The 11,338-nt window shown below is 43.0% G+C and overlaps 1 protein-coding gene across 2 annotated transcripts in view; it reads left to right on the top strand.

Moving 5' to 3' along the window:
* The first annotated feature begins 635 nt into the window (after positions 1-635).
* Positions 636-11,338, top strand: part of TP53I11 (tumor protein p53 inducible protein 11) — a 53,289-nt gene continuing 42,586 nt past the window's right edge. The window contains exon 1 of one of the 2 annotated variants that reach the window (XM_090032990.1): positions 636-904. The gene's annotated coding sequence lies outside the window, so the exon portion shown is untranslated. Of the gene's footprint in view, positions 913-11,338 lie in introns of both variants that reach the window. The other variant, XM_090032989.1, reaches the window with a different exon arrangement.

Below are 11,338 nucleotides of genomic sequence, written 5' to 3'. Positions count from 1 at the left end.
CTAAGGCTTCTGCTGCTCCTGGTTTTTAGTACTAAGTGTGGTTCAATAGATGTGATAGGGATGTTTCAAAGGCAGATGGATGTAAGAAGACACAGTGACAGGGTTGGGAGGAGGAGACCAAAAAGATGAGGGAAGGTGGGACCTGATATCCCCAACTGGATTGTAAGGCACAAGAAAAATCACACAGGCCATAAGTTGTTTGCTTGTTGTGTGTTCATTTGAGTGCTGCACCATGTATATGCATTGTTGGGGTGTCTTATTTAATGCAATAAGGGCTTCAAGCTAGTGATCTGAGCATCACTAGCTTGATGGATCTAGTGGGTATTTTATTATATTGTACAAGTTCCCTGGGTGATTTATTGTCGCAATAATGCGGAGGGTGCATTTTTCCTGGTAACATGGTAAAGTGTATATGCCCATGAGCTAATCTGTGTGCACATGTGCGTATATCTCACTTTAGAATTATCAGAAGAACATGCTTGATGTATTTATAGCTTTACAGTGAGCGTGGTGCCACACACACACATACACACACACACACGCGAAAAGGACATGCGCCGAGGGGTCTGTGAATTACGGTAAACACACAGCCCACAGACTTCGTTTCTACAAGCTTAGTTCCTGCAGATGTCTCAAGCTAACCACCACCCAGTGGGTGGCAGCGACAGAGCAGTTTTGCTTCTCCTTGCAACGTGTGATTGGTTTAGTATGGTAACACAGAGGAGGTGCTAGGTTTGGCTCTTTTATTATGATAAATGCATGTTGCAAAAGGGGCTGCTCCCAGCCGAGCCAGTTTCCCTCTTGCAACTGACCAGCGCGATGCAGTCGGTCTCTGTGGGATTATTTTTCATATGGAGCGGCAGCCTGTAGACCAAAAAACCTCCTGCTCAAGGAGGAACATGCTGTAAGACAGTAAGTTTGTGCTGTATTTCCATGCGTTTGCTTGCCTCTCTCCCTCCAGTTACTCGGACAGCATTTCTGGGTTTCTCTCTCTGCAAATGTTTCTCTGCTTCTCAGTAGTTTGAGCAGCTCTGGCTGGCAGCTCTTGCAGAAACTATTTTAGGGGTTTTCCTAAGTCGGAACAAAGGCTACCGCCGTGCTGCTCACAAGCAGGTTGCGACTTGAGGAAGCACTGATGCTGCTTTCTTTCATTGTCTGTCTTGGGGAAGCACTGATGCGTCTTTGCTCCCCTGTTCGTCTTTGTGCCTCTGGCCGGCTTGCTGGAGCATTGAGAGAGGTTTGCTGAGGTTTGCTGATCCCTTGTTAAGACCATCATTTGTCTCGGCTTTGGCAAAGGAAAGTTGCAAGGCAAAGGAAAAGCTTTCTTTTCTTCCTCCCTCCCTTTCTTTTTTTTTACATGGTGCATTAAAAGTCACTTCCTGCTCAGAGGTGACAAATAGCCCAGGAAAATAAGCCAGCAGTGAAATGCCTTCTGCTTTTTCTTATTGACTGAAACAGAAGTTGGTTGCATAGGTTGCTTATTCCTCTTAAAGTACTGATGTAAAATTCCCTTGAGCAAACAAATGTTGGTGGGGGTGTGTGGGGATGTGTGTGGAGGGATCTGCACAGCGCTGTATTGTTTTAGGACTGTATAATATACATTTAAAAAGTATGAGGAAAGCCGTTTTTGGTGATTGTTGACATGGATGTGCCCACATACTAAATATGCATGTAGTATTTGCACAGGTCGGCATTTTGATATGTGACTGCTCTGCATAGGAGATCAGGGATATCCCTCAGTGTGCATCTATCAGCCTGGGAACTGAGGAGGGGATTCCTTTGTTTCTCACTGTCTCCATGCTTATCTCTAGTAACAGAAATGATGGCATGTTTGTATCTAGAGGAAACCTTAGAGTGAGAGACATGCTGTGAAATGTGGCATTATTTTCTAAAAAAACTCCCTACTTGCAGAATCTGAGCTGTTGTGTCATTAAAGCTACCCCTGGGGATGGCTTTTTAAAATTCATATCTACAGTTCTGTTTCTCCTTCTTCTTGCTATAAATCAGCAACTTTTTCCTGGCTTTAATCACTTACAAATTTACCCACGTTAAACTCCCCTTGGGGCAAGTAAGAGGAGATGCCTTCTCTGCCCAGTCAGGATGGTGGATGTCAGGAGTTGAGGGGGCATAGTCTTCATGGACAGGGCTGTTTTTATGATGTTGCTCTTAGATTTCATCCTACCCGCAGACACTCGAGCTGTTTCAGAGTATTACTTATGTGGGCAAAGGCAGCTGGGGCTCGCAGTGAGTTTTTGTGAGTTAATTCGTTCTCTGGAAAGCAGAGCTTCGTAAATTGGGGGAGACGCTCCTTCTAAAGCGATGGCCAGAAAAGGCATTAAGGATTAATGACACTTTCTCGCTAAAGTATTTGCTCTGTAAATCTGCCAGTCACTACTTACTTTTCAGACTGAAAAAAAGTTTTTTTAGTTCCCTCCAGTTTTCTCCTCGCAAAGCCTGTTCACCATTGAGAGAATAAACTGGATTCAGACTTCATCATCATCTTTATCAACAGAGCCAGCCCAGCTCCATCTGTAGAATCCTTATTATAGACAATGCTGGCAATTTGACATCTGCAGGAGCACAGTAAGGGTGTCTCTGGTATTTTACATAGAAAACCAAGGCATAGTGCCTGTCCCTCAATCTGAGCAGGTCACAAGAGAAGACTCCAGAGGACAGAACAGCAACCAAAATGGGTAGATGGAAGGAGAAAGGGATATTTATAAGCTGTCTGAGTGTATCTTGGGTGGTATACGATGGTGATGTCTCAATTGTCAGCAGTTTGGGGCAGGGACTCTCTTTCAGTTATACAACACCATAAATTGATGGAGAGTAGGATGGAGAGAGCAGAGAGATCGGAGAAGAGCTTTGGTGAGTCTTCCACATGACATAATGGGTTTGCAATGGATACATTAGAAGGTGGAGTACCAACCTGGTAGCTCTTGGGGTGCAGGGGAGAGTGATGTAGGTAGAATTACTTTCATCATTGGCATTTTGGATATGTGGGGTGGAAACCAGATGGATGTTGGGGAAACTATAGTGAGGGACAGTGCAGCAAGAGGCTAGGGCAGGTAGCTTTGGCCTTAGGAACAGAAAGGAAGAGATGGATGTAAGAAATGCCATAAACTAAAGGAAGAAGTGGGATACAGCAGAGGCTGGGGATTTAGAGATGAGGAAAGAGAGGAGTGGCACTTGAGTACCTGGGACATAAGGATCAATCATTGAATGGGATTGTTTTGTATGATGTGTATGTATAGAAGTCACTGGTTGTGTTTGTCTCAAGTCAGGCAGAAGGCAATTCAGGGTGGCATCTTATAACTGGTTCATAGCACGTGAGAGTTGTCTGTTGTCTGTGAAAGCTTACGCATCAACCGTTTAGTTTCTACAGGGGTACCCTGCCCTGCCTTCTGCCTAGTATGATGCCTGAGGAAGAGATTACAAGAAAGTCAGTAGTAGAAAAAATCCAGTTGGGTTTACAGCTATATGTAAGTGTTCATGTGGTCCCAGTGAGCATATTATCTGAGTACTTCACCAATATCAATTAACCCTTCTAGCTTGCTCTGTTTCTGGCATGTCAGTTAAGCCAAAAGTGATAAACTGTCTTTGCTGCTGCTGAGAGGAGTTTCTGATCAAGTTCAGCTAGCTCAATTGAGTCGCATCAGTTGAAAAAAACATTGCTTCAAAAGTCTAGATGAGGCCTCTCTTGCTCTCATTTCCCTCTGTTCTGAAGCAGCCTTGCACCTTGTAGACAGTTGCCTTTTTTTCACCATGAAAAATGAGATTCTTGCTTTTGGGTATTACAACAATAACAGGAGCTCTCATGTAGGCAAGCCTCCAAGTAGTGAGATGTGCCCAAACCTAGAAGTTGGTTGGGCAGTTGTGGTTAAAGCACACCAGTTTCTACAGCCAACATGTACATAAGGGAGCACATGTAGCAAGGTGTCAGGTGCAGCCTCCTTTGACCAGCCCTAGCCTGAATGCCCCATACTATGTCAACTGAATGACAGTTGCCTGGAGGCAACCTCTGGTGTGAGTCCAGAGCCAGCCTTGAACTTACATCTCTGCAGCTGTACTGACTCCTTAACTGCTCTGCCACCCCCAGCCTGCCAAGTGGGGAGTGGGGAAAGGGGAGGGGAAGGCATCTTATTAGTTATTAGTATCTGTATCACCTCTAGCTATAGAAAGCAGGCCTACACAAATGGGGAGAGGAATGTGAGGAGAAACCCAATACCTTGTTTACAGCAGTGCTACCTCCAATGAAGCTGTATGATGAGAAATTATAGCATGCACAAGAGGAAAAACTATTTTTAAGTTGATTCTGATTAATATACAGGAGGTGGTTCATGAAGTAGGTCTCGCTGAGCTGGTAAGTCACAGAGACTGTGGTATAATTTTTTTTAATGTCCACGTGCGAGGAAACATACACAAAATATTAACATTACACTTTCAAGAGGGGGATTTCCCAAAAATGTGGAAGCTCGTCAGAACAGCATTAACGTCAAAAGAAATGACATTAACGTTCTTAGCACACAGCAGGAAAGCCACTTAAACCATAACGGAGTTTCAGAAGATGTAAAAATACTCTCTGCACGTGCTCAGAGTTGTACAGTTGAGCTCATGCAAACTCACTGACTCCTGACACCCTCCCTGCTGCAGAACTCAAGGGGTCTCCCTGTAATCGGGAAGAGGCAAATCTGAAACTTCCAAACATACCCTGGCTTTTCGTTCTCTCATTACTGGGCTGGGGTATGGCCTCACAGCCCCTTGGGGATTTCTCCTCTGGGTTGGTTACTTTTCAAAGTTGAGAGGGAGAAGAGAAGATTTATGCTATTTGATCTCAAGTGACACTTGTCCGTTTTGCTTGGAGTTCCATTGCAAAGATGCATAATTGGTTGGAAGGGAAGGAGATCATCTGGTCCAAGGAGTTTCTCCAGAGGTTTGTCTCTAGAAAGATTCAGGGCATGGATCTTTGGAAATGTGATAGAGGAAACCCAGCCAAATACCTTCACTGGCCAAACCCAATGTAGACAAAAGCAGTAGGTCTTTATTTAAAGCTGATCAAAAGCAAAATGTCTCTCCGTTGAATTCTCTATTACATCAGTCGCTTAATGTATCTTTTGGTTGTGCTGTGTGCAGATCATTATGCACTCCAGCAGAAGTCAGTGGGGGCAGTAAGGTGCAAATATGAAGTCTCATTTCCTGAACATTCAAAATATTAAGTACAGTAGAAACAGTGCTCAGGAAGTATTTGTCATGACCACACCCACACCCTGACCCCAGTTGTATTGTGGGATCTATTTCTTTTCCTGAAATGGGGAACTATGAACTCTTTGAGGCATTAACTGGTTCTTGCTATGTGTTTTGAGAATGCCCAACACAATGGGGTCCAAATCTCGGAATAAATGCTACCACAATCCATATAATATATATGTAAAAAGTATCTCTCACTGCTAGAGGGAGGATACCAAAATATATGGACCAATGACCTAAAATATTATGGTAAGAGGTAGGAATCTGGACCATTGGTCCAATTTGAAATGACAGCAGGCCAGTGGGACTACTGTGTAAATACAGTGATGCAAATCCCATGTTCCTGTGTTTTGCTATGATGTATTTAGATGTCAACCCTTTCCCTTGCATGGAAAAATGCACAGATACACAAAAATAACATTGGGATTTTTTATTTTCTGTTTTTGGCTTTGAGCCAACAGGAAAGGTCTGGCAACCTTGGCACCATGGGGCCATTATTTATAGAAAGCAGAACTTCTGTTTTCAAATTTTAAATATAGATACTTGAAAACAAATCTTTGGATAAAAATTGCAGACTTCCAAAAGCACAGAGACTTTCGCTAGAGCAGATTAAACGTGGGAGGTGACCAGCGATGCAAGATTCCATTTCACATAACTTTTAGCATTTCCTATAAAATGTGTTTCTTCTTTGACTAGCTAGGATTCTCTGGCCCTTTAAAGAGTTAACTTTACTCACAGAGCTGAAAAATGCCTGCAAAGATTAAATACCAAGGGAAATTTTAGGCAGCAATATTCATCTAATATGACAAATGACAACAAGCAATCATTACCACAACAACTATTGTTATTGCACTGTTGTTGTTATTAATGTAATATCACATTATCCTTCTCTGGTGTATCCTATTTCCAAATCTTATATAAGTTTATGAAAATGAACTAGAGATGTCTCGCCACCCCTGCTATGGAGCCATTAGTGTTGTTATCCCCATTTTATAGATGGGGAAAGTGGGGCACAGCAATGTGAGGGGATCCCTGACTCAGTCCTTATGCTAAACTCTCTACTCTGTTTTATAATGGAGATACATTTCTCACCCTATTGTCTGTATGACCAGTGACTATATTTGACTGAATGAATTGGTTACATATCCTTTTGATTCAGTTTCTCTAACCTGGGTTGCCTACTTATGTGATCAAATGTCCCTGCAACTTCTCCCTGGGGGAACGGAGTCAAGATTATTATTCCCCTTTTGCAGAAGAGAAGTTGAGTTAGAGAAGCAAATAGATTTAGCCAAGGCCACTGAGTGTGTCTGTAGCAGAGCGCACAGTTCATGGCAGTCTGAATGGTAGGCCTTCTGTTATCAAAAACTGGGAAAAGGGCAAGATTATCACAGCAAAGGCTGGTGAGAGATCACAGATGTGACAGGGTTCCAGATGCTCTTTGTGGTGACCTGTATATCCACAGAAAGCTTTTGTTTGGTTGGGAAAACAGCAAATCATTTCTTCCTTAATAACCCATTTGTGTGGGGGAAGAGAGAGGTTTGGTTTGTGAATGTGTTGGACCACATTCAGAAGGCTGGGGGGAAATGAGATCTGTAGCTAAATCTGTTACTACATTAGGCTTGCTTGTTGCATGCCATGGAGTTTCTATCTGCACTTGTGGGATCCCCACACTGTTTCTCCCATCCTTCCCTGACGTAACCAACCCTAAATTTAAAACAACTGTTCTCTGGTCCTCATGTGTCTGTCATGGGGTAAGAGGTGGCAGAATGAATGTATACAGCTGTGCAAGTGCAGGAGTGTCAGCCTGTACTTGCCAGCTGGCCATTGCTGGATGGGGTGATCTCATGGAGTCAGAGCACAGTTCCCTTCACAGCTTCCTTCTGTGGCTTCCCATAGAGAAATCCCTCTTTTTATTAAGAACATAAGATACATTCAATTGTGTGACCTGGAGCTGCAGGAGGAAGGCCAGGCAGGAGCAACAGCCCAGCCTCGTGACTAAGGTGGGCAAAGCAGTCTGTAAGGTCATGCAGCCATGGCCCCATATGTAATAACTAATCCCTGTTCATTGGGTAAAGTAAGAAGTATGAGCCCATGGCACCAACTGAAAAAAAACCTAACAAGAAAATCCACAAATCTTCAGGAAATTATACTGGTGACTCCATTAGCTGCCTCTGTTCACTGACTGAGTGCATGCTCAACTCAGCACTGTCGAGAGTGCTAGAGGTGCCATATTAGATGCACAGTATAGATCTCCAACACTAGTTTTGGTCATTAAAAGATCCCTTTGTGCCTTTCTGGAAGACTATGGCAATGTGTTTAGATTCAGGAAATCCTACCAGGCATCCCTGGCCTCAGAAAGTCAGCTGGAAACAGCATTCTTCTTGGCTTGCATTCTTCCCTGCCACAGACTTCCTGTGCCACCATTAGCAAGTCAGTTAATCTCTTTGGATCTCACTTCTTCAGCTACAGTAGAAGAGGATAATCCCTGCGTCACAGAGCTGTTGTGAAATACATGTATCAAAGGCTCTGAAGTGTTCTGCTCCTTTGGTAACGGGGACCAAATAAGAACCATCCACAGACAGAAATTCTCAGGAAGGATTGCTAGACACTGTGAAGAGTTCTGTTCTAGTGCAAGTAGATCTAGCATACAAAGAGCTATGGGACCCTTGGGTATGAAAAGAACTATAGAAATGTAAACTATTTTTATTTAAAATAGAGCCAGTTCAGAAAGTCGTATGTTTCTGTTAGGAAAATAATTTGTGTCCAAGTTCCTGGACTTAAAAGGCCCTGAATTCTCTTTGTTGACCATTTAGTTACATGCATAACACCAGAGGGGTGAAGGGTAAGGTAAGTAAGTACACATGCCAATGTGTTGCACCGCTCTGACTGAGCTTCTTATAGAGCAAAATAAAACTGCAGGCATGGTGTTGCCAATTCCTCATATTCTCATAGAGAAGTAAGGTTGATATTTGCTTTGCAAAAGGGATTTGTCATGTGAGTAAAGATATTTGTCTGGGATATTTGCACGTTGGAACAAAAGTAACTACAGGAGAGGCTTAATAATATAGGGGACCCCAAACTTTGTTCTGCTAAGGACTGCACTGTGAATCTACTGGGAACTCAAGGGCTGTACTGAATAGGAATGAAGAACATGGAAAATCTGATTATGGAGTACGAGATCCCTAGCCACTCAGGACTTTGTGATGGCAAGTGGGAATACAGTTAAGATCCTTTTGTTGTCAAAGGGCAGGTCATTAGCTTGTATGTTGGCAGTACAGGTCTTAGGACACACTTGTTTATGACTGACACACCACTGAGTACACAGGAGCTGGAACACAAACACACTCTCAACAGTTTTATGTAGCCTGCGCTGTCTTAAAATACGCTTCTTCTAGTCTGCTGCACAAATCCTGGTCATTGCCCATCACAGCTTAGATTGGATTTGACAAGCCCATTCATCTTTGATCAGTTGTGTCCTAGCTGATATCAACGAATTTACCATTTAAATCTTGCAAATGAATAAGATGGATTGAAAGTAGATCTTATCCAGATACATTAATAAATCATTAGAGTCAAGCTGTTGCAACCAAATCAAATTACTACTCCAACCCACAGCACAAAACAAAACAAAACAAGTTGTGCTTCCCCCACCTTGCCATGAGTACCTAAGATCAAACTAAAGCTAGAAGAGAAGGATAGGTAGTGTGACTTAAGGGGTTGACGCTGGATCTGAATGAAACCACAGGAAAGGGAGCCAGGAAGCATCAACTGAAATATGACGCTTCTGTTTCCCCTAGGCTCTTTCAAACAGGAGATTCTGCCAGATGGGCATTTTCTTTCTTTTATGCTGATATTATCAGGCCTTGTTGTATTTGAAACCTGTGGGGTTTTCAGTTACAGTTACACAGCAGGGGTTATCTGAGGTATATTTCTTGTAAGAGGTACCTGGCAACCTCTGCTTTCCCCACTGCTGCTCTTGATTTTGATGACTTGGCAGCACCACTGCAGACTTGACAACTTCTGTCTACTATGGACTGTACTCTGGGGCACTGCACTCTCACAGACAATGCATCAGCCTTGTCCCTACTCGCTGCCTGGCATTTGCAACCCATATGAAAAAGGACCGCTTTCAGGAGACAGGGACTGTTGAAAAGGGACAGCCAATAGAGTGCATTTCCCTTCTTTCTCAATAAAGGCATTCCTTCAGAATGACAAGTTTAACTCTTCAGGTAGATTAGGAGGAGGTGGGGAGATCATAACTTAACTTTTCTGTTCAAATATGGGGATTATGTTCCAAGTCTCCCCTTTGCTTGGCTATATCACACATTAAAACTGAGGTTGGGGCTGGTAAAAGAAAACTGGAGCTGGAAATGAGGATTTGACCAGCCCCATCTCCTCCCCACTAAGAAGTGCTGTCATCACTCCTGCAGCCATATACAACTTATTCCTTTTGTGGGTTTGGCTTAGCAGGGGTTGTCTGCTAAGGATTTAGCCCTTTAAGTTAGGGACAGAAATTACACACAAACCAGTTTAAGTGATTGGAAACTGGTTCAACAAAAGTTCAGTGCACGTAACTCACTTTCAAAATGGCCAAAACCAGTGTAAGATAAATCTGAATGGATGTAGTATCAGACTTAAATGATTGTAGTTGAATCAGTTTATTGAACTTCTGTCCCAGATCCCTGTAAGTTAACTTACAGTACCCCAGCGTCCTAGGATGCTTTGCAATTCCCCCCCACCCATAGGTGGGCGGGTTAGCCTTGACCTAAGCTGTCTGCTCCAGCTGAGCAGACCCAGATGTCCAGCTCTAGCACCCTCCAGGTTCTGGCCTGAGCTACTGCAGATATGTGGCTGCATTTCCAGAATCAAAAATGAACGTCTGTTCACCTGCTTATTAGTTCAATCTGCACATCTTAGATTACCTGCAAAGATTGAATCAATTCAGCCTCATGCTTTTGATTGTCTGTGTCTGGACTTTAGCCCTAATGACAGGTTGCCTAGAATTAATTCCTTCCCTTTCCCTGGTCATTCCACCCCATGAATCCGTACCAGCAAAAAGTGCATGAATAAGCTAAAGTGTCCAAGAATCAGTTATCCCAAGTGCGGGCATTATAGACCAATAGGGCCTTGACATGACAGGGACGTCTAAATGCTACTGTAATACATTTAAAGCACTACTATTACTATTTAAGTAAATTTGCCCATTCCATGTAGGCTCCTTACATCATAATAAGGATGTAATATTATAACAACTTTTTTCATATAGGGAGATACTACTGGAATAGTTATCAGATGCAGTGCCTTTTTTGTCTGTACAAGTTCCTTTCATTTATTCCCTTTTACCAATGAAAGCTGCTCTGAAAGGTACTTGAGTACTGAATAGCCATGCTGCGGATGCACATAATGAAATCCAAGAGAGGGGTGAGATTAAACGTCACACATTCCACACTAAGGCAGTTCAAAGAGCCTTGTTGATCTGTATGTAATTCTAAAGTTGACAGCTCATGGGGCATGTACACATGCTCTCATACACAGGCACACTTGCGTTTTCCCCTGGGTTAGCAGAGTACCTAAAAGCAAAATATCAAGTATCAGCTGCTGAGTGGGCAGTATTCTGGGCACAAACTGTGTGGGTACTGTTAAATTGGTTTTGTCAAGCACTAAATGGGGAAAAATAGCAATTTATGGTATCGCAGGTGAGTTTGAAGCAGGTGGGATCCCTCTCCCACTCAACTACATTGAATTAGACATGGCTGGTTTGTTTTATGATGGTATTGTTTTACTGTCCTAGCAAAGGGGATTTTTCCAAGAGCCACTTGCATGTATGGAGCTGATAGCAACTTTTTTCCTGTTCTGATTTGCTCCAAGATTCCTTCATCTCTCTCTCCTGCTTCTAGTAAATGGATGCACACAGAAAACTCAGGGCTCAGAGCATAGGGCATACATTGATTATCATCACTGAGGCTATGAAAAGCTTCCCTTGTCATCATGACAATTACTGTATAACTTACATGGTTTGGGGGAGATTTAGGCCTTTCTCTGAAGCACTGATTATATAACATAAGCATGAAGGGTAGTAAACAGCACGGTT

The sequence above is a fragment of the Crocodylus siamensis genome, chromosome 2 (assembly GCF_052110815.1).
Source record: "Crocodylus siamensis isolate JL-2025a chromosome 2, ASM5211081v1, whole genome shotgun sequence".
NCBI lineage: Eukaryota > Metazoa > Chordata > Crocodylia > Crocodylidae > Crocodylus > Crocodylus siamensis.
Note: the sequence above shows the minus strand (reverse complement) of the source record. Positions and strands in the feature narration are given on the sequence as shown.